This window comes from Bombina bombina, chromosome 3 (genome assembly GCF_027579735.1).
Source record: "Bombina bombina isolate aBomBom1 chromosome 3, aBomBom1.pri, whole genome shotgun sequence".
Lineage (NCBI taxonomy): Eukaryota > Metazoa > Chordata > Amphibia > Anura > Bombinatoridae > Bombina > Bombina bombina.
In genome coordinates, this window is record NC_069501.1 from 482,219 (window position 1) to 507,446 (window position 25,228).

The 25,228-nt window shown below is 38.2% G+C and overlaps 2 pseudogenes; both read left to right on the plus strand.

Moving 5' to 3' along the window:
- The first annotated feature begins 872 nt into the window (after window positions 1-872).
- Window positions 873-1,045, plus strand: LOC128655053 (uncharacterized; annotated as a pseudogene).
- Window positions 1,046-22,508: 21,463 nt separating this feature from the next.
- LOC128654974 (uncharacterized) lies at window positions 22,509-22,742 on the plus strand (annotated as a pseudogene).
- The last annotated feature ends 2,486 nt before the right edge of the window (window positions 22,743-25,228 follow it).

The following is a 25,228-nucleotide window of genomic DNA, read 5'->3' on the forward strand; positions in this document are numbered from 1 at the left end:
TTAGTAAATAGTGAATGTTGTCCTAGGGATGAGTGTAATAGTATTGAGAATGTTGTGCATGTCTTGTGGGACTGTTTGTATGCTAGGGAAGTGTGGAAATGTATGGCTAAGTTGATTGCTGGTTTGTCTGGTGTTCAGTTAATCACTTATGAGATGATGCTGTATGGGGTGTGTGATTTGGATCCTGTAAGAAAAAGAGTGTTATGGTTGATTATGAATTGTGTGAAAGAGTCTTTGTGGGATGCTAGGAATGTATGGGTGTTTAAGAAGCATAAGATGGAGGTGAGAGAATGTTTAGGCTTGATCTGTGGAAGGTTATTTATGTATTTCTGTTTTGATAGGAGGAAACATGGCGAGATAGACTCTGAAGGTTTCTGGAAGACAAAGAAATGGAAAAAGTGGTGTATATAGTATTTTTATTTTTATGTTGATGATTAATTTATTTTCTTTTTTTTCAGATCTGTTTTGGATCGGAATGATTGAGTTGCAAGAGGGAAAGCGTGAGGGACAGCATAAGGAGTTTAAGAGATTGCTGGGGTTTAGTGGGCTTGGTTATGGTGAGGGAAAGTTGGAGGGTTTGAAATAAAGTTATTTGTTTTTTGTAATAAAGTTTGATTTATGTTATTTATTAGAATGCATTGAGTCGTGAATAAAGTTCTTTGTTTTGTAATAAAGTTTAATTTACTAATTTACTAATTGACTTATGATTTGCATGATGATTGTATAGGTTTTATTATGTTAATGATATTATGGAAAAGTATGATTTTTGTTTTGTTGCTATTTCCTATAATTTAATGATAAGTTAATTACATGATGATTGTTTTTTGTTGTTGTTGTTATATTTTCTTTTTAATTTCTGTAAATATTTTATGATATTTTTTCTAATAAAAGAATTAAAATAAAAAATCTGTTCTTATCAGTTTAATATCTGATACGCGCCCTATCTGGGTGCCATATATTAAATGGATTTTTGAAGAAGAGCTTGCTCTGTCCACTCCACGCATTGACCTGGTATTGCAGTACCTCCAGGACCGGTGCACCCCTCTCTTTTGCTGTGTGACAAAAACAGAATCATCATCCCAACAACCAAAAGTCGAAAAGAGCTGCAGCAGCAGATTTTTGGAAGAAAGCCTCAGCAACGAGCTGCTTTCCTGCGTGCTTTCTTTTCGGAGTCTTGTTAACCCCTTGTGTGATGGGCCAAAAAAGCCTAGGAAACGGTATTTACCTGGCGAGGCGACGTGTTTGTTAGCCTTTGTTGTTCCTTTTCCATGTGACGAGGCTTTCTTCAGAAATCTATTTGCTGTGTGAATTCATTTATCTATTTATTTATTTATTTATTTATGTGTTTCATCATGTAGTATGTATTTTGATGTGTCCATTTCTTGATTTATCTATGTGTTTACAAAGTCTTTCTTTCTTTCTTTCATCTATCTATCTATCTATCTATCTATCTATCTATCTCTCCTTCTTGGCAGACAATAAAAGTCTTTGGAGCTGTCAATGTTGTCCGTGTGCTTCTTTCTCCACCTGGTGCCTGCTCATGGAAGTTTTCCTAAAATCAGTGGAGCCTGCTAGCTAGCTAGCTAGGTAGGTAGGCGGGCAGCTAGGCCCACAAGATCCACTAGCAGCTAGGTAGGTGCAATCAGCCTGAGCAGTCGGGTGGCTTTGACGCCTTTCTGCCTGCCTGTCTCCAGAGTTCAGCTCCGACGATGGCGGGGGGGAAGGAGGGGGCCGTTTTCAGGGGAGGGTGGAGGAGGCGGAGCCATGCAAATTGGAGAGCAGCTATCTGTCCAGTAGTCAGGTAGAAGGTTCCTGGTGGTCGCCACCACCGCTGCTGTTTTTTATCATGAAGCAGATTTTTTTTTTTTTGTATCCCAGGTCAGTAGTTGTGTTTTTTGCCTGGCCTAGCAGCCTGGCATGTGTTGTTGTGGGTTGCAGCTGCAGCTTGTGAATTTCCAATGGTGTGATTTGTCTCCCCGAGTCAGAGGGAGTGCTCCGAGCGTGCGGCGTTCCAGACAAGAGCGTTGCGTTATCGCTTCTCGGCCTTTTGGCTCAGATCAAGTGTCTGAGCCATTAGGAGTTGAAGAACCTGTCCCCTCTGCCTGGTGGTGTTTCCTTCGGGTGCACCACCTGTTTCTATTGGGGGGACAGCTATCTGAGACGTCCGGTTGCGATCCCCAGTTGCCATTATGGCAGCGTTCTTTGGAGGAGGTGGAGTTATTGCGGAGACTGGAGAGGATGGAGAGCGGAGAGTTTTGGAAGAGTCGGGAGTAGATCATCGAGATGGAGATCGAGATGGAGGAGATGAAGATCCGGGAGGTGGTGGAAGCTCTGCTGGTGGCAGTGGTGGAGGTTTTCATCGTCGTTCTCCGGGTTTTCGGCCAATGGACACGTAGCATGTCGAGATTGCTGAGGCCAATGGCGATTTTATCCAGAAAACACTAGTAAGTGAATTTTTTGGTTTGCCATTTACAGACTTTATGTGTTTTCAGGAATTCCAGCAGAGGGGTTTCTATGATTTATCCCTGAGGACTGAAGGTCTTGCCAATTATGTGTTGGACAAAGCCAGGGTTCACCATAATCATGTCCTTATGGCTGGGGTGACTATTTCCCCTTTATTTGGAAACCCTGAGAAGCTGGTGGTTGTGCATATGTACAACCCCCATGTTTGTGAAATGGAGGTCATTATGTTCCTGGAGGATTATTGCTCAAGTGTAACATCAAAAGCAAAATCCTTAACAAATTTGGTGTTTGGACAGGGAAACGGAGGTTCCTTGTCACTTTTAAGCCTGATGTTGCTGATTTTGGGGGGTTTCGTAGACCCCCTTCTATGTTTTCTATAGGCAACAATAGAGGTTTTCTATTTTTTAATCAAATGCCGCTTTTTTGCAGAAAGTGTCTCGTGTACGGTCATGACACCGTTTTTTGCAGGAAGGATCAAGCTTGCCGCTTTTGCAAAAAAACTGGGCATGAAAGTAAGAACTGTACCGAGAGAAGGTGTGACATTTGTAGAGAGACTGGCCATGTTTTCCGTTCTTGCCCTAAAAGAGGGGGATGGGATGCTCCTGTAACATCTCCCAAGAAAGGGGTGGAGCAGAAGGCCGTTACTGTGAGTCGGGATGCAGAACAAGTGACTAAGGCAAAATCCCTTGGCACTGGTCCTGAAACGTGTACGGACAAGTCGGGTTCGGAAGTTATTGAGCCTATGTCTTCTGAAGGTTTGTCTGAGGTTCCAGGTAACGTTTGGAAGGTCACAGGGAAGCGGAAGCTCACTTCCCCTATGAAGAAGATTGGCACTCAGGGTAAGAAGAAATCCTTGAAGGCCATGGGGAAGAAGGCTGTGAATTATTCTGTGGCTATTGCTGAGATGGAGGAGAGAAAAAAACAGCTCTCTGAATTATCATCTGCTGTTCTGATTGACTTTGATGAAGAGGTGTCTGGTGGTGTTTTGTCCCCCATCATGTCCCCTTCAGTTTCAGACCTCGGCATGTTTAATAGTGACAATTTATTTTCTATATTGTCGAATGAGGAGTCTGATCTTCAAGATCCACCACTGCAGGCAGATGTATCGGAGGGTACTGCCTGTATACTTGAAGATGTGTCTCCTCCAGAAGTTGTGGACTCACCTATTGACATTTCTGATTTTTCTGGTGTAAGTCCTTGTCTCAGGATCGATGAAAGTGCGGTGCCTGTTACGGAAAGTGGTTTTAGCCCTGTATCCAGTGACGCTATGTCTGAGGCTCAGGGTCCGGTGCGTCACGCATAGATAATATCTTTTCCACTTTCTAAGTTATGCTACGTGTAGCATCTTTAAATACACAGAGCTGTAGGAGCCCAGTTAAGCGGGCGGCTCTGTGTGATTTTTTGAATAATGAAAAGGATGATATAATTTTTTTACAAGAATGTAATATCGACACAAATTTTGATTATGCTATTTTAGAAAAAAGTTGGTGTAAAGGCCCATCTTTATGGTCGGGTGGGAACGAAAACAAGAATGTTGGAGTAGGTATTTTATTTGGGAATAGTGCTTTTAAGATGAATAATTATGATGAAATAATTCCTGGGAGGCTTTTAGTTGCGTATGTGAGTTATTATAATTTTACCTTTAAGTGTGTTTGTGTGTATGCCCCTACGTGTAAGAAAAAGAGAGTGAAGTTTTTTAAGGTTTTAAGTTTATTTTTAGCGGGTAATGAGCCTTTGATTTTAGGGGGTGATTTTAACTGTGTGTGGCCTGGGGAGAAGCGTGAGAGTGTTGCTACAAGTGAGAGATTGGATGGGTCAGCGAGTCTGTTGAAGGGTATGATTGAGGATGTGCGTTTACAGGATGTGTGGAGAGTGAGTGGGAGTGTGGGTGATGGTTTTACCTGGGGGAGTGCATCAGTTAAGTCCCGTATTGATTTTATTTTTGTATCAAAGGTTTTTAAAGTGGCGTCGTGTGTTTTATGTGATAATGTTTTATCCGACCATAAGCTGCTAAAATGTGTTTTAGAATTGCCTGTTGATTTTAAATGTAAACCCACATACTGGAAATTAAACACTACTCTTTTAGATGATGAACGTGTGTGTGTTGATTTTATTAATAAATATAAGGTTTGGCGTTTTTATAGGGGTAATGAAGATATTTTAACATGGTGGGATAAAGTTAAAGTTAACATACGTAATTTTTTTATTTCTGTAGGGAAAAGAAAAGCCAGGGAAAAGAGGGAATTTTATTCAGATTTGCAATTTAAATTACAAGCACTTTACCAAGCAAGATCATATGGCTGTGATGTTGAAGACCAGATTATTGTTTTAAAGGAGGAGGTTAAAAAGGTTTTACAGCAAAAAGGAAAACAAATTATTTTTAATTCTAAAGTTCAGGTTTTAGAGGAAGATGAGCAGTGCTCACGCTTCTTTTTTTTAAAAAATAGCTGTGAATAAAAGTTTTATTGATGTTTTAGAGGGTGAATCTGAGATTTTAAAAATTAAGCAAGTTGTGCATGATTTTTATTCTAATTTATTTTCACCCAAAATTATAGACCGTTCTTTAGAGAAATATTTTTTAAACCTTTTAGATTCCTCTTTTGATTCTGATGATCAGCAGTTTTTAGTACAGGATTTTAATGATAGTGAGATTTTAGGGGTTATTAAGAGTTTTTTAAATGGGAAGACCCCAGGCAATGACGGGTTACCTATTGAGTTTTATAAAAAGTTTTGGGATGTTTTAAAAGACGATTTTATGATTTTAATTAAAAGATGTGCGGATTTTAATGTTTTACCTAAATCTTGGTTACAAAGGGTGGTGGTTTTATTATATAAAAAAGAAGATAAAGAATGTTTAAAGAATTGGCGCCCCATCACTCTTTTAAATTGCGATTATAAAATCTTTACTAAGCTTTTATCATCCCGTCTTAAAACTGTCATTGCTAAAGTTATTGCGCCGTCAGGCCTGTGCGGTGCCTGGGAGGAGCATAACTGAGATTTTAACTGTTCTTAGAGAGTGCATTTTTTATTCTATAAATAGGCACCAGAGTTTAGCTCTTTTTAGTATAGATTTTGAGAAGGCGTTTGACCGGGTTTCGCATGAGTTTTTATTTGATGTTTTAGAGCGAATGGGTGTTCCCGAGAGAATGCGTAAAATGATTAAGAGTGTATATGAGGGATGTGTGAGTGTTGTGTCTGTGAATGGGTTTATGACTGAAGAAGTGAAGGTGTTGTCTGGTGTAAGACAAGGATGTCCGTTGTCCCCTATTTTGTTTATATGCTGTATGGAACCCCTGTTGTGTGCTTTGAGGAAAGAGAGAATGATTAAGGGTGTTCCTGTGCCTGGTGGTGGAGGTAGACAGATTAAGACTGTGGCGTATATGGATGATGTGACTATTTTGTGTGTGGATCCTGTGTCTATTAAGAGAGCTGTGAGAGTGGTTGAATGGTTTTGTACGGTGTCTGGTTGTAAGGTGAATATGGAAAAATCAGAATGTATGTTGTATGGTAAATGGGATAGTTTGTTGGGTGTTGAGTTGAATGCGGTTAGGGATAAAATAAAAATTTTAGGTGTTTATTTTACGCAGGATATGAAATATGATTTTAATTGGGAACTAGTTTTAGCCAAGGTCAAAAAGAAATTTCAACTCTGGGGTTTTAGGATTTTAACTATTGAAGGAAAGATTTTAATTATTAAACAAATAATTTTACCAATTCTTTTATATGTAGCAATGATTTTATTTCCCCCAGTTTTATGGATAAAGAGAATTATTAGAGAATGTTATGTTTTTATTTGGGGGGCAAAAATGGAGCGATATAAAAGAACGGAATTACAAAAAAAGTCTATAAATGGTGGGAAGAATGCAATAGATCTTAATATGTTTTTAAGTTTTAAATTTCTTGCTTTTAACATAAAGATGGCTCTTCGTGGCGATGATTATAAAATACACTGCAGGTTTTATTTTTAAGAGGTATAACTGGATTCCGTTTTTATTAACTAGACCGTATGCTTTTAATCTTCCTAAGCATTTTATTATTTTAGAGAGAATTATTAGAATTTTTAAATTACAAACTTTTAGCGTTGAGATTTTGCAGGATCATAAAAAGGTTTTAAATGTTTTTAAATCTGGCGAGCAGGTCTCTACGGTTTTAAATTTTTCTAGTGAGGTTTCTCAATGAATTTGGACGAATGTCTCTCATAAAAGGCTAATTAATTATCAGAAAGACGTAGCCCGGGGGATCGTTACTGGCTCCCTCCAAACCAGGGAGTTCCAGCACAGAAGGGGCTTGGTAGCCAGAGCCAAGTGCCCGAGACCGGAATGTACGGCTGATGAGACTCCTCTACATGTGTTCTGGAACTGCCCATATGCGCAAGAGGTTTGGAGGAAAGTGAGTCCCCTTTTAAAATGGGAAGGCGGGGGGCGGAGCCTGACTGAGCTCAGAGATGGCAGCGTAATCTCTGAGCTCCAGGAGCTAAAAGTACAAAACAGGGATTAAAGTCTTCCCAGACAGCAATTTTGGGACTAAAACCTCACTGCATGAGTCGGAGACACACTCCGGGATATATATGGGCTGATACTTCTCACAGACCGACTGCTGCTTACAGACACAGGACCGGAGAGGTGAGGCCTATCAGTTTACCCCCAAGCTGAACTATTACACACGCTGTAGTAGCGGCGATGCAGAGACTTACTTGAGGGGGTACAGATACAAAGCCCTAAGCGATCGGACACAACAGCAGGAGCTGAACTTACTTGGTAGGGGTCACACATGTCTGGATCTGCTTGGGGGCTGAGACGCAGCATGGGACAATAGTCAATGGCGGCAAATGGCGGTATGACGCAGGACTTTTTGTAGAAGCGCCCAAATCTTAGCAATGCTCACATGAACCATACACAATAGAAGGATACAGAGGGAGGACATTATATCAACGACGCTAGCAAATGTTGGGTATTTAGGAGGTCTAATCTGAAAATACTGAGATAGCTCACAGGTTTCAATCACTCAGTAAAAGACCCTTGCTTCTATAAAAACTTATAATAACAGCTGCGGAGCAACAAAATACAGAAAGTCTCTACTAAAGTGTCTCCTCACAAAACATTAAGGGGCCATAACATATGGTACTTCAACAAGTCTATATATAATCGCACCATCTCTAAAAGTTAAACACATAGGTGCAGTAGCAAATATTATAAAATCAAACAAATACCAACACTCAAAACCATACACCATGACATCTAAGAAACTAACCAAGGCAGACAAAGTTGCCAAATCGCAGAATATTAACCCTTATTTCAAATCAGCTAAGGTTAATAAATTTACAGATGAAAATACCAGAGAAGAGGAAGGAGACTCTGAACAAGACACAGACTCTATTACTACAGAAGGAGATCACACACCAGTAACAAGGGCAGATTTGCGCCTATTAGTATCAAAACAAGACATTTCATCAAACTTTGAACGTCTCTGGGAAAAAATAGACTCTATGCACACTGCCGTTACAGATAGCCTCACTGATATAAAATCAGACATTGCAGAATTGGGAGGCAGAATTGAAAATCTGGAAGAGCAAAGAGAGGCGATCAATGAAGACCTTACTTCTATGTCTGAGGCTGTTAACTCCCAGCAGCAATCTATTGTTGAGCTCCAGGACAAGGTCGAGGACCTCGAAAACAGGGGAAGACGAAATAATATCAGAATGAAGGGCATACCAGAATCTGTTTTGAACAAAGATCTCCATCTATACCTGCAACAATTGTTCAGAGCCCTCACTGGAGACAAAGAGGAATCTACATTCCATATCGAAAGAGCTCACAGAGCTCTAAGAGCAAGGCCTAAAGATAACGACCCGCCAAGGGATGTCATTGCGAAACTACTGGTTTTTCAAGAGAAAGAAAAAATCCTATCTACATCCAGACAAAACCCAACCTTTAAATTTCAGGGAACTGTTGTCCAATTCTTTCAGGATCTCAGTTTAAGGACCCTACAAAGAATATCCCAGCTACGACCACTTACAACTCTGTTCCGAAAGCACCAAATCCAATACCGATGGGGATTTCCCTTTGCGCTACACATAATAAGAGATGGTAAAACATTAACTTTAAAAGAGGAAGAAGAAATGCCCAATATGTGTAAGCTTCTGGGGTTGGATCCGCCGTCTGTACCAATAGACACTCCTACTAAACAACGCAGAAACCTACAAATTTCCCAGCGAGATAGCATACAACCCAAGTGGCAATCTACCAGCAAAAGAAAATTAAACAACAAATGACTTTTGCCACTGGGTTATAAAGGGACACTCCAGAATTAGAAATTTGTGATGGACTAATAACTATGGTTCATGCCTTTATAGAATTCAAAAGGAGACACCGACATCCATCTTATAGGTAAAATCTTGTAAGCTTTATTATGCAATGTTAAAAAAGAAGAGACAACACAGCAAATGTACTAGAGTCAGACGTGGGCGCAGCACACAGGCATACGCGTTTCGGAAAGAGATTCCGTAGTCACAGCCTGACATGCTACCCCACACACCTGTTTAAAAACCCCATGGGCTAATCTAATAGGTTAAAACAGGAACTACCCCCATAGACTCTAGCCAATAGGACACTAAATAGCAGATACATCAATGATCCTAATTAACACTTTATTATCTCGGTTACCAGCATTTCTGCTATACACAACTAACAGTCCTAGCAATAATAGAAATGCAAGTGAATAGACATATTCGTAAAATTAAATGACAGTCATAATCCCAATGCGAAAATGTTGATCCTATTTGAAATGTAGCACAGGGGAGATGATATAGCTACAACATTAATTGAAAAACATTACTCATGGTAATAAAATATAAAATAAAATAAGTAAATGATTAAAAGGGAAACTAATGGGCAAATTAGTAAGGTGTAATTATATAAGGATTTCATATTAGGAGGAACAGGTGTTCAAAAGACAAGTTCAAGTAAGCAAATAATGTATACTGCCGTATACAAAGAAGATATATAAGTATTTGTGTATTGATGTATCAGAAAAGCTCCATAGGCACAGTGTATAGATACTGTCATGTGTGCTAATAGATTAGTAAATATAGTCATTGGTGTACAGAGCAAATATTGGCAGAATATTATTCCTAGTGATTAATAATATCAAATCTGGAGTTCAGACCTTTGGGTAGTCTGCTTTCAAGGGTAAATATCCAATATGCTTCCCTTCTTGCCAATATTGTATCTATATCACCGCCCCTAGGGGGCCTAAGGATCTTTTCTATAGCACACCATGAGAAATATCTTAAATCATTATTGTGAAAAGAGCCAAAATGTTGTACTATTGGAGTGCTAGCCTTGTTGATTTTAAATGATGACAAATGTTCCCGTATGCGGGTATTTAGGTCCCGTGAGGTGAGACCTACATACTGTAATTTGCAGTGAGAGCATTCAATAAGGTAAATGGCATATTCCGTGGTACAGTTCATACAGGTATCAATATCATACCTCTTGTTGGTGACAATACTAGAGAAATTCTTTGTCACATCAACATACTCACAAGGTTTACACTTGCGCCGACCACATTTGAACATGCCAGTATGCCTTAGCCAGGATGATTGACTCTCAGTTTTACTTTTCAATAACGTGGGGGCCAACAGATTACCCAATGTTGGGCTTCTCCTATAGGAGCATCTGAGCCCATTCTTAACAGTATTAACTAGCTTATCATCAGCTGAGAGGAGAGGGAAGTGTTTACGGACTATCTTACAAATATCCTGATACTGTATACTATGATTGGTGACAAAAGTCAATCCTTTGAAATCATCATTTCTGGAAGATTTCATGTTTAACAGATCCCTTCTTTCTATAGTACTGACAGCAGCTTTAGCCCTTTTCACTACAGCTTTGGGGTACTTCCTTTCTAGGAGTCTCCTTTCTAGATCAACTGATTCTTGTTTAAACTGTTGGAAACTAGTGCAATTCCTCCTCAGCCTAGTGTATTCTCCTTTGGCGATAGCATATGGAACATGCTTGGGGTGGCAACTCGTGCCTTGAAGGAGTGAATTGCCTGAGATGGGCTTCCTGTAAACGGTAGATTCGATCTTACCATCAGGATTACCCCGCAGTGTAATATCAAGATAGTTTATAGTATGTGGATTAAATTCACAGGTAAATCTCAGGTTAAGATCATTGCAATGTAAGTATTCCAAAAACAAGGGAATAATATCCTCACTTCCTGTCCAGATGAAGATAAGATCATCTATATACCTCTGGTATAGAGATATATGAGATCTATATATATTATTATCTCCAAAGATGTGGTAAAATTCCCACCATCCTAGAAATAAGTTTGCATAGGAGGGGGCAAACTTCGCCCCCATGGCGGTACCACATCTCTGGAGATAATAAGTATCTTCAAATTTGAAAAAATTATGTGTTAATAGGAATGTGAGTACCTTAAGAATAAAATTCTTAAGGCAATGATCATAATCTGTGAAATTATCTAGAAAAAAAGTAACAGCTTCCACTCCCTTCTGGTGGGGGATGCTAGAATATAGAGAGACAATATCAATTGTCATCCACATGCTAGACTCAGTCCATTCAATGTGCTCAAGTATGTTTAGGATATGCTTTGTGTCACGAACATATGATAAGAGAGACATAACAATAGGTTGGAGTATATTATCCAGCCATTGAGAAAGGTTTCCCAATAGTGACTCAACACCACTAACAATGGGGCGACCTTTTACATCTATAAGAGATTTGTGAGTCTTAGGGAAGTGATGGAACAGTGGTGTCTTCGGATTATCCACAAAAAGGAATTCAGCTGTGTTGCTATCTATACACCCTTGTTCCATACCTTCATCCAAGAGATGTTTGAGTTCATTTTTGTACTCATTGGTAGGATCACTTCCTAGAATAAGGTAGTCATGTTCATTATTCAATTGTCTGAGACCTTCAGCTATATACTGTACTCGGTCCATTACTACAACCATTCCACCTTTGTCTGATTTCCTGATAACCAAATCCTGATTATTTCTTAGGGAAGTCACTGCTTCTTTTTCAGACAAAGATAGATTGGGCTTGTAGTTGGACCGTCTAGCTTTCAATTCAACCAAGTCATTTTCCACTCTTGAGTGGAAGATTTCTACAATGTTGCCCCTACTTTGTATGGGATAAAATCGAGATTTTTTCTTTAGGGTAGGGCCTCTGCTCCTAGTTGAACTTGTCTTTTGAACACATGTTCCTCCTAATATGAAATCCTTATATAATTTGGTGTGACCAACTTACACCTTACTAATTTGCCCATTAGTTTCCCTTTTAATCATTTACTTATTTTATTTTATATTTTATTACCATGAGTAATGTTTTTCAATTAATGTTGTAGCTATATCATCTCCCCTGTGCTACATTTCAAATAGGATCAACATTTTCGCATTGGGATTATGACTGTCATTTAATTTTACGAATATGTCTATTCACTTGCATTTCTATTATTGCTAGGACTGTTAGTTGTGTATAGCAGAAATGCTGGTAACCGAGATAATAAAGTGTTAATTAGGATCATTGCTGTATCTGCTATTTAGTGTCCTATTGGCTAGAGTCTATGGGGGTAGTTCCTGTTTTAACCTATTAGATTAGCCCATGGGGTTTTTAAACAGGTGTGTGGGGTAGCATGTCAGGCTGTGACTACGGAATCTCTTTCCGAAACGCGTATGCCTGTGTGCTGCGCCCACGTCTGACTCTAGTACATTTGCTGTGTTGTCTCTTCTTTTTTAACATTGCATAATAAAGCTTACAAGATTTTACCTATAAGATGGATGTCGGTGTCTCCTTTTGAATTTGATGATTATTCCAGTCCTTGCCGGCCCATCAGCTGATGCTACAGCCTGGAGCGGATCAAAGTTTGCAGCACCTCCGGAAAAGAACTCCTACTATTGGAGGAATACCTGTGACGTATAGCTACACACCCACACTCAAGCCGACGAGCACACAGAATACAGCTGAGGCCCTGTGAGCCGCTCAATTGAAGTTTGGATCTTCTGAAGCGGCACAGAGGCGGCTGTACTTTGGGCAGCGACACTGTCAAGTGGTTGACCGGACAGGCCAGAGTGGGGTGAGTTACTGAACCGTATAAGTGCTATAAGAAGTGTCACTCATTACCGGAGACTCTGCACTGGTCCATTCATATTGATTTATTACAGCCCGGTGTGGCTGAGTTCTGTTGTTGGGTTTCTCTGTTTGATTTGTTTGTTATTGGGTATACCCTGGATGTACCAACACCTAACACAGACTGTTCAAGCCTCCAGCCTGCAATTTTCTGCTCAGCTATGGAGACAACACAGCACACTTTTTATTCATTGTTGCCAGCTACTGCACGCACCACAAATCTTACTGACTGTGAACTGATTTTCTCAGAGGATAAGAGCATACTGGCATTAAGTACTTTATTTGAACTCCTGGAAAAACTTTTGATAAAAGAATCTAAATTACAGTGGGACATTTGGACCCTCGAAAAGTACAAAAGTTTGAGTATGATACCAAGGGGACTACGGGTCTTTAAATTCCCCACGTTTGATGTGGACACTAATGATAAGGAATTTATAGACTCATGGAATAATGTACTAACTGACTGCTCCCTGAGACTTATGATGCTATTATTGATTTATAAAAACAAACAATTAGAGTCTTTAAGAATAGAAATTAATGATTTGCAAGTAGAACTGAATAGACGATCTAGTAATCCTGATTTTGCTAAATTTGATAAAATACTGAGGGAATTGATTGCTAAGGGAAGGTCTGAAATTATGGAGAGAAAACATACTAAGTTCATTAGGGACAAATACGACTATGCTAATAATTGTGTATACATATGGAACAAGAAATCTAGAGGGAACTTTAGATCTAACCAACCAAGATTTGGGAGGAGGAGAAGGGCCAATAATAATAATAAACAAAACAGAAATAATAATAACAATTCGTCTAAAAATGTTACCTTCTCTGGGAGTGATACAGACTACTCCAGTGATGGTGATAAACCAGCTGATGCTATTCAGGATATACAATCTATCACATATCAAAATGATGAACCTCAAGCTGCCATTGCGGCAGGTCCACATCTTGTATATGAAGATAATACTAATAATGTTACTAACACAGTGAGACCGAAGCAGGCTACTTATATGGAGACTCCGCACATTACATCAAGACCTGACAACTCTGTACTAGAACAGGTTTTTCCACAGGTACAGGGAGGCATAGCGGGGGGGCGAAGAGGCACTCACATTACCAAACAGAATCCGGTCATGAGAAACAATCAGGACAAATATCAGCTGAGGGAACCGAGACCCCAAACAAAGTACAAATAGTAGGTAATGTGGTCAATCTGTCATCTTTCTCACTCAATGATACACACTATAGAGTATTAAATTTGGGGCTAAATTTTGCACCTAATAACGATTTTGATCTGTTTCAAACTATAATTGACATCAACAGATTAGTTAGGAACATAACTCTGAGAAAACATTTCTCAGATGATGTCAGCACTATAGAACATGATTCTACTCCTATCAATAGGGAAAGTGACATTTCTACTAATAAATATAATTTCTCTGAGAATTGTGATATTGTCTCATTACAACAATTACAGTTAGACAATATATCTGAACATGACACTAGGAGCAGAGGCCCTACCCTAAAGAAAAAATCTCGATTTTATCCCATACAAAGTAGGGGCAACATTGTAGAAATCTTCCACTCAAGAGTGGAAAATGACTTGGTTGAATTGAAAGCTAGACGGTCCAACTACAAGCCCAATCTATCTTTGTCTGAAAAAGAAGCAGTGACTTCCCTAAGAAATAATCAGGATTTGGTTATCAGGAAATCAGACAAAGGTGGAATGGTTGTAGTAATGGACAGAGTACAGTATATAGCTGAAGGTCTCAGACAATTGAATAATGAACATGACTACCTTATTCTAGGAAGGGATCCTACCAATGAGTACAAAAATGAACTCAAACATCTCTTGGATGAAGGTATGGAACAAGGGTGTATAGATAGCAACACAGCTGAATTCCTTTTTGTGGATAATCCGAAGACACCACTGTTCCATCACTTCCCTAAGACTCACAAATCTCTTATAGATGTAAAAGGTCGCCCCATTGTTAGTGGTGTTGAGTCACTATTGGGAAACCTTTCTCAATGGCTGGATAATATACTCCAACCTATTGTTATGTCTCTCTTATCATATGTTCGTGACACAAAGCATATCCTAAACATACTTGAGCACATTGAATGGACTGAGTCTAGCATGTAGATGACAATTGATATTGTCTCTCTATATTCTAGCATCCCCCACCAGAAGGGAGTGGAAGCTGTTACTTTTTTTCTAGATAATTTCACAGATTATGATCATTGCCTTAAGAATTTTATTCTTAAGGTACTCACATTCCTATTAACACATAATTTTTTCAAATTTGAAGATACTTATTATCTCCAGAGATGTGGTACCGCCATGGGGGCGAAGTTTGCCCCCTCCTATGCAAACTTATTTCTAGGATGGTGGGAATTTTACCACATCTTTGGAGATAATAATATATATAGATCTCATATATCTCTATACCAGAGGTATATAGATGATCTTATCTTCATCTGGACAGGAAGTGAGGATATTATTCCCTTGTTTTTGGAATACTTACATTGCAATGATCTTAACCTGAGATTTACCTGTGAATTTAATCCATATACTATAAACTATCTTGATATTACACTGCGGGGTAATCCTGTTGGTAAGATCGAATCTACCATTTACAGGAAGCCTATCCTGGCAATTCACTCCTTCAAGGCACGAGTTGCCACCCCAAGCATGTTCCATATGCTATCGCCAAAGGAGAATACACTAGGCTGAGGAGGAATTGCACTAGTTTCCAACAGTTTAAACAAGAATCAGTTGATCTAGAAAGGAGACTCCTAGAAAGGAAGTACCCCAAAGCTGTAGTGAAAAGGGCTAAAGCTGCTGTCAGTACTATAGAAAGAAGGGATCTGTTAAACATGAAATCTTCCAGAAATGATGATTTCAAAGGATTGACTTTTGTCACCAATCATAGTATACAGTATCAGGATATTTGTAAGATAGTCCGTAAACACTTCCCTCTCCTCTCAGCTGATGATAAGCTAGTTAATACTGTTAAGAATGGGCTCAGATGCTCCTATAGGAGAAGCCCAACATTGGGTAATCTGTTGGCCCCCACGTTATTGAAAAGTAAAACTGAGAGTCAATCATCCTGGCTAAGGCATACTGGCATGTTCAAATGTGGTCGGCGCAAGTGTAAACCTTGTGAGTATGTTGATGTGACAAAGAATTTCTCTAGTATTGTCACCAACAAGAGGTATGATATTGATACCTGTATGAACTGTACCACGGAATATGCCATTTACCTTATTGAATGCTCTCACTGCAAATTACAGTATGTAGGTCTCACCTCACGGGACCTAAATACCCGCATACGGGAACATTTGTCATCATTTAAAATCAACAAGGCTAGCACTCCAATAGTACAACATTTTGGCTCTTTTCACAATAACGATTTAAGATATTTCTCATGGTGTGCTATAGAAAAGATCCTTAGGCCCCCTAGGGGCGGTGATATAGATACAATATTGGCAAGAAGGGAAGCATATTGGATATTTACCCTTGAAAGCAGACTACCCAAAGGTCTGAACTCCAGATTTGATATTATTAATCACTAGGAATAATATTCTGCCAATATTTGCTCTGTACACCAATGACTATATTTACTAATCTATTAGCACACATGACAGTATCTATACACTGTGCCTATGGAGCTTTTCTGATACATCAATACACAAATACTTATATATCTTCTTTGTATACGGCAGTATACATTATTTGCTTACTTGAACTTGTCTTTTGAACACCTGTTCCTCCTAATATGAAATCCTTATATAATTTGGTGTGACCAACTTACACCTTACTAATTTGCCCATTAGTTTCCCTTTTAATCATTTACTTATTTTATTTTATATTTTATTACCATGAGTAATGTTTTTCAATTAATGCTGTAGCTATATCATCTCCCCTGTGCTACATTTCAAATAGGATCAACATTTTCGCATTGGGATTATGACTGTCATTTAATTTTACGAATATGTCTATTCACTTGCATTTCTATTATTGCTAGGACTGTTAGTTGTGTATAGCAGAAATGCTGGTAACCGAGATAATAAAGTGTTAATTAGGATCATTGCTGTATCTGCTATTTAGTGTCCTATTGGCTAGAGTCTATGGGGGTAGTTCCTGTTTTAACCTATTAGATTAGCCCATGGGGTTTTTAAACAGGTGTGTGGGGTAGCATGTCAGGCTGTGACTACGGAATCTCTTTCCGAAACGCGTATGCCTGTGTGCTGCGCCCACGTCTGACTCTAGTACATTTGCTGTGTTGTCTCTTCTTTTTTAACATTGCATAATAAAGCTTACAAGATTTTACCTATAAGATGGATGTCGGTGTCTCCTTTTGAATTTGATGATTATTCCAGTCCTTGCCGGCCCATCAGCTGATGCTACAGCCTGGAGCGGATCAAAGTTTGCAGCACCTCCGGAAAAGAACTCCTACTATTGGAGGAATACCTGTGACGTATAGCTACACACCCACACTCAAGCCGACGAGCACACGGAATACAGCTGAGGCCCTGTGAGCCGCTCAATTGAAGTTTGGATCTTCGGAAGCGGCACAGAGGCGGCTGTACTTTGGGCAGCGACACTGTCAAGTGGTTGACCGGACAGGCCAGAGTGGGGTGAGTTACTGAACCGTATAAGTGCTATAAGAAGTGTCACTCATTACCGGAGACTCTGCACTGGTCCATTCATATTGATTTATTACAGCCCGGTGTGGCTGAGTTCTGTTGTTGGGTTTCTCTGTTTGATTTGTTTTTCATGCCTTTATAGTCCATACCCCATAATGAAAATATTCAAGAAAGGGTAAAGTATACAAGGCGCTAAAACACCAGTTATGTTAGAGTTTACAGATTGTACTATTTGTTGATTTACTGTTGAATCCACTGTTTACAAAGCTAGATATATTTCTTTAATACTGCTCCACTAAGACAGAATGTTATGAGAGTTGTTATCTCTCTTTACCAGAGAGATATAGTTAATGTATTTTTATCTTATTTCCTATATTTACATTGTTCAATTTTTTTTTTTTTTTTTTTACAATGCATGATGGTATTGAGTCATTCACAACCTGGGAATGCTGGAAGAGGGGATATAGGTGGAGGGGTGGAAACACTATAGAACTTCACGTAAAAGGGATATTTTGCTATTTCTTAAAAGTCATGACTAATGGGACAACAGATAGTTTAGATGACTAAAATACACCTAGTCTCTCACAATGTGAGAGGATTAAACTCCGACGTCAAAAGGAGGGTAGCTATGGCCCATTATATTAGACTCCATGCCAATGTCCTCTTTCTTCAAGAGACTCACTTAACACACTCAAATATTCCCAAATATTGGTCCAGAGCGTTCCCACTACATTACCACGCCACAACAGAGACGAAAAAAAGAGGGGTATCCATACTCATACATTCATCGCTAAACTTTATACATGAACATACCCTAGCGGATTCAGAGGGCAGATATCTAATTGTAAAGGGACAACTGGACGGGTCAGATGTCATTTTTTGTAACATTTACGCTCCAAATGACAACCAACATACCTTCTTTAAAAACATTTCACACCTAATAAAACATTGGTCTCAATATAGAACAATACTAGCTGGAGACTTTAACATCAATTTGAAGCCCATCATCACCCAGGCCCCGAATTCAAGGTTGAGCAACAAACAAAATCGACATAACAGATTGATAAAATCTATACAAGATGCACTTGCTCCCCATACACTTATAGACACCTGGAAATACTTATATGGGGACACTAATGACACGACATTCTATTCGGCGGCACACAAATCATACACTAGAATTGACTATATATTCATCAGCCAAATTCTAATCCCATTAATTTTATCTTCAGAAATACACCCTTGCTCCTGGTCTGATCACTCACTAATCTCCATTCATCTAAATGGGGTCCAAGACCCTAAAAGATCTAGAACCTGGACTTTTGACCCAACCTCACTTAGAAACAAACCTACATTGGATAAAATAGGTGAACAACTGACTGAATTTTGGAATATAAATAAAGACACTACAGACAACCCATTACATATGTGGGCAGCACACAAAGCATACATTAGGGGTCTCCTGATCCAAACTAAATCCCGTTCCTTACATCATAACAGTACCTTGATATCTCAGCTTCAAAATGAAATAAAAGAACTAGAAACACAACATAAACTTACCCAAAATGCATCTGTTCTAAAACAATTATCCAAGAAAAGAGATAGTTTAAACAAAATTCTGAACTCCATGGCAACTAGGGCGATGATGAAACTAAAGACACAATATTATGTATTTGCTAATAAACCTGATAAATTTCTAGCCCATAAAATGTGCAAACGATGCAAGGCTTCTGCCATCCCAAATATAATTAATTCACAAGGTATTTCAGTATCCCATCTCCAAGAAATTGTAGACACTTTTGCAGAATTCTATGGGAACCTATATGACGGTAAAAAGGTGACTTATACACCACAAACTGAATCTGCTACTATAGATTTCCTCACAGACGCTAACCTCAAGAAAATTTCAGAAAATGACAGAGAGCTACTTAATTCTCCAGTCTCTCCGATGGAGGTATCTCTTCTTATCAAAGATCTTAAGAAAGGCAAAGCCCCTGGACCAGATGGGTTCTCAGGAGAATACTACAAATTATTTAAACCTATATTGATCCCCCAATTAACTAACCTATGTAACCACATTTTGGAGGGACGCCCAATCCCACCTGAGATGTTGATGGCTAAAATAGTAGTAATCCCCAAACCAGGCAGAAATCCAAAATATTGCTCAAATTATTGCCCTATCTCACTTATCAATCAGGATCTCAAAATATTCACTAACATTTTGGCCAACCGTCTTAAATCAATACTACCCCAACTGATTCACCCAGATCAAGTTGGTTTCATAAAGGACAGGGAGGCCCCAGATAATATCAGACGAATAATAGACTCCATTCACTATTTATCTTAATCCGGGACGCCTTCTCTGCTTCTATCACTAGACGCGGAGAAGGCGTTTGATAGAATAGATTGGAAATACCTATTACAGGTGCTTCACAGTATGGGATTCAGGGGCCCTTTTGTAGATGCAATAGAGAGGATATACTCGAACCCGTCAGCACAAGTCACAGCAACAGGTCACAAATCCAAAACTTTCCCTATTCTAAACGGAACGAGACAGGGGTGCCCTCTGTCACCCCTTTTATTTGCCCTCTGTATAGAGCCACTGGCAGCGCAAATAAGAAATTCCCCAGATATATCGGGATTTAAAATTAGGTCCACTGAGTACAAATTGATGTTATTTGCAGATGACATCTTACTCACAATCACCAAACCGATGCTCTCCCTCCCGAATCTATACCAACTTCTAGATAAGTTCTCATCTATCTCAGGTTATAAAATTAATCTAGAAAAATGTGAAGCTCTCCCCATTAGGCTCCCACCCCATACACAAAAACTAATTGAAATCAACTTCACCATGAAGTGGGCCACACAAACTATCAAATATTTGGGAATAAACTTACCGACCCAATTTAACCAATTATATAAATTCAATTACTTACCGCTATATAGAGGGATCAGACAAGATCTTCAGAAATGGTCAAAATATTCTCTCTCTTGGTATGGGAGAAAATCCACGGTTAAGATGAATGTCTTGCCACGCTTACTATACCTTTTCAGAGCTCTTCCACTTAAAATCCCAATCCCAGAACTACTACAGATGCAATCAGACCTTATAAGGTTTATTAGGGGGAAAAAAACTCCTAGAATCCAGACCTCTTGCTTGACGAGACACAGAACACTGGGAGGGATAGGGGTCCCCGATCTCGTCACCTACTATAAGGCGGCGAGACTAGCTCAAACAGCGCTTTTAGACAACCCCAACATAGATCTTGTCTGGCCGACTCTTGAAGCAGAAATGGGAGGCTGGAACTACCCAGCAGACATTCTTTGGGAGGAGAAACTACAAACTCCTGCCATGCGACATCTCAGGCCCCCTACTTTGGACTCTACAATGGTATCTTGGAATAAGGTAGCCAAGGCTACTAAATTAAAACCAACACAATCCAAAAATATGCCAATTAGATATATGTTACCTCAGGAAAATCGCCCACCAATAGACAAATGGCGCAATAAGGGGCTTTATAGAGTGGCTGATTTAATAAGTAATGATAAATTTTTAACATTCAATCAGATCCAAGATAAAATCGCACCTCTAAAGGTAAATTGGTTCCTCTACCTTCAAATAGTCTCCGCCCTTAGAGAATTTCAAAAAAGGTATACAACCCAGAACACCACAACACTAGAACTCATTTGTAAAGCCCCACATAGAACGAAACAAACTATCTCGAGGCTGTACTCCACCATACAATCATCACAGACATTAGTAAAATCTCAGTTGATCTTAAACTGGGAAAGATACTTGGGGATGGAGCTGGACATGCAGGAATTGATCGACATCTTTAGAGAGATAGACAAAGGACTAATAAATGCAGACCTCAGGGAAAATACACTTAAGACCGCATATAGATGGTACCTAACTCCATTGCAGACAGCACATATGTCTCCTATGGGGAACAGATTATGTTATAGAGGATGTGGATCTCTAGGAACATACTTACACTTATGGTGGGAATGCGACAAAATCAGACAGATATGGGACAATCTCTCTCTCCTGATAAGTAATATTCTTGATGTACAAATTCGTCTCGCACAGGCACAGGCCCTACTGCATGTCCGAATTCCTAATTTTAACAAACCAATTAACACATTCATCAAGATCTTGTGCACGATTACAAGATCATGTATAGCTAGATACTGGAAAACTGGATCCTTGGCTTGGCAGGAAGTTTTAAATAAAATGAAAGCCACACATACTATGTATGAATCTGCAGCTTGGATTCTAGATAATAAAGAAGCAATTGACAAAATATGGTTTTATTGGGTATTAAAGGGAGGGGACTATCGCCACACATAATCCCACATAAACGTATAACTTTTTTGATTGGTACCAACGCTATTTACCCTCAACATCCACGAAACCAAAATACACACTTCCACCTGAATTGTTAGAAATATATGAATATCTACGAACTCGAACATCCTGCATTTATTTTGTATTATTTTTCTTGTTATTTTTATTATGTCTTTATCTTCTTTGAATGAGTATTATTTCATTGTACAAATAATAATGTATGATAAAAACTGTTTAATAAAAACATTTCAACATACAATGGGAAGGCGGTCTTTATTTTTTAAATCATGAGGCTATTTTATTTGGGCGTATGCGTTGCATAGACGAAGAAAAGTTTTTATATGTTTGGCTGTTTTTAAATTGTTTTAAACAATCCCTTTGGTTTGCAAGAAATTAATTTTTATTAAAGCATGAAATATTATCTGTTAAGAATTGCATCTCCTATGCACTGAGCCTAATCTATATTTATTATTTAAGAGATCGTAGGCTTTTAGGTGAAAAATGTGCAAAGAAATTTTATAGCTTTTATTTCTGGAACAAAATTATTTATTAATACCTTTCCTTACCCCCTCTCCCCTTTTCCCTTTTTTAGGATTATTATTAGGGATTTTTGTGAGGGAGAGTGTGAGGGTGAGTTAGTTGGTGGGGTGAAGTGAGGGTTAGTTTTTTTAGGGTTTAGGGATATGTAGGGTTAGTCCCTGTCTTTCCCTTTTCCTTTTTTCCCTTTAAAATTAACTTAAAATTAATTTTCATCCTTTTTATTAAAATATTTTTTATATATAAATTATACCAATTCGATTTATATTTTTTACCATTATTTTTTTACCATTATGATGTGATTGAGCGACTTTGTTTTTTGTGGAAGGCTCTTTGTTTTAAGAGGCCTAATTCATTTTTCAAAGTCTTATGTCTCATGACTGAATGGTAGACTAAAAAAAAAAAAGAAAGAAAGAACAAAAAAAAAAAAATCTGTTCTTATCAGTTTAATATCTGATACGCGCCCTATCTGGGTGCCATATATTAAATGGATTTTTGAAACAGGGAGATGGAAGAAGAGCTTGCTCTGTCCACTCCACGCATTGACCTGGTATTGCAGTACCTCCAGGACCGGTGCACCCCTCTCTTTTGCTGTGTGACAAAAACAGAATCATCATCCTCATCCATACAACAACCAGAATCCGAAATGAGCTGCAGCAGCTTGTTTCTGGAAGAAATCCTCAGCGACGAGCTGCTTTCCTGCCTGCTTGATTTCATTTCGGATTCTTGTTAACCCCTTGTGTGCCGGGCCAAAAAAGCCTAGGAAACGGTATTAAGCTGGCGAGGCGACGTGTTTGCTATCCTTTTGTGTTCATTCTTCATTTGATGAGCATTTCTTCACCAATCTATGTATTGCTGTGTAAATGCATGCATTCATTTATATTTTTTTGGTTCTCTCTATTTATTAATTTATGTATTTATTTATTGATTGATTGATTGATTGATTGATTGATTTCTGTGGTTCCTCATTTTGTATGTATTTTGATGTGTCCATTTCTTGCTTTATTGATGTGTTTACTAATAATTTCTTTATCTTTCTTTCTTTCTTTCTTTCTTTCTTTCTATCTATCTATCTATCTATCTAGACTCGAGTCTTGATAAAGGCCTGATGAGAGGCCGAAACGCGTAGACCTTGTACTGGTAAGCTTAATTCTACTGGAGCACCTTGTGAAAAACCTACTACACATTGTACCCATTTTCTTTTCTCCACAGGTATTTTTCACCAGCATTTTTATTTTTATTTTACTTTTTTCATGTGTTTGCCATTTTTGCTTTAACACTTCTACCATCTACTATGGATTACTCTCCCTTTGTATAAATTGACCCTCTGTGTTTAAAGGTTTGGAACAATACCCATCTTTTACCCCAGGATCTACAACTTATGACTTATTGTTTTTCGGTGTTGAAATAGCACATTATTTTTTGGTGTTGTAAATTAGCACATTGCGCCACATCATTATTTTTTGTATTGTTTTGCATAAACTTCACGCACATTTATTTTGCATTGGAATCACAACTTTTTTTTGAGGTTTATTTTTTTTGTTTCTGGTGTTGAAACAGCAAGATTTTTTTTCACACCTAGGTTAACAGAATTTCTTCACTTTGCCAAGTACTTAGGTATAATTTTTCTTTTGTAACATTGGATTTTTTGACACTAATTATTTTTCTGGAATTTGACATTTGACTTTATTATTTTTATTGAATTTTTATTGGATTTCACTAGCAATTTGTTGGCTTTCAAGTTATCTTTTGGATTGTATTTTTTGGATTATCACATTAGGACACAACTCAGGAACTGATATTGAACACTTAACATTTGAATATCGTTTATTTTTAGAAACCAACACCAACACCCATTATACTGAACATCAACTTATGGACTATTTTGTATAACCTTTGATTGCAGCAAGGTTGTATCTAAAAGTACAGTAGAATACACACATATATATCTTTTGAGAAAACTCTTCTATCTCTTCTACCAGGATTTTTTTAACGTTGAATTTTACTTATATGTTCAATTATATTGATTATTGCATTGTCATATATTTTTATACTGTAAGAAGTCTTGGATCCACAGACTAGGAATTTTATTGTAATTTTATTGTATTCATTGTATCTATATATGTTATTAATTTAGCATTAAAACTTCTGTTATTTTACTCTCATTTTTTCACCAAGCCTTCGTTAGTTGGCGCCTGGTTCTTCCACTTTTTTCTTATGGGATTTCAGGTTAGTGATTTTTACTGTAGCCAGGATTTCCTAAGACTAGGTTTCATCGATGTAGCTTTTGAGTATTCTACTGGGGCTTCTCGCTTTGCAGCTCTATATACTACACATGTTACAGATAAATTGTTCACTGGTATTGGTTGTCAAATGCTTTTTCATGATGATTTCATCTTACTGACAATACACATGTATAATCCTTATTTGCATGAAGAAGATATTATTCTGTATTTAAGAAAATTTTGCAGTAAAATTACTAGTGGTAGAAAATTAAAAAATGAGTGTGGTATCTGGATTGGCAAACGTCAATATTTAGTACAATTTCAGAAAGATGATTCAAGCTTTAATGGTCTGAAGTGTCCTCCTTTGAATGCAACCATTGGCCCAAATAAAGGTAGAATCTATTATAAGGGCCAAGCAGATTTCTGTAGAAAGTGTTTAATTTATGGGCACAAATTTACTGATTGTACTAAAAAGTTTTGTAATCTCTGTAAATGTGATGATCATGCCACAACTGAATGTAGAGTGAAATTATGTGCTCTATGTAACTCTTTGGAGCATTTATATAAGGACTGTCCAAAGAAATTTAAGATATTATATTCAGATAAAGTTAAAACAAATGCTCCTACACAAAATGTAAAAGAATCTTTTTTTCCCTCTGATGATCCTTATTCAGAAGTTGAGTCTATGTTCTCTGATGATGATGTTGCTCTCTCTAAATTAAAGGAGAGAGGTTCTGTTGTGCCTGTTCCCTTTGTCTCCCATTCTGCAGGTTCTTTTGTGGAGCCCTTGTCTCAGAGACCTCGGTGGTCTGCACGTCTTCAGAAAGCTGCCCTTTCCTCAGAGG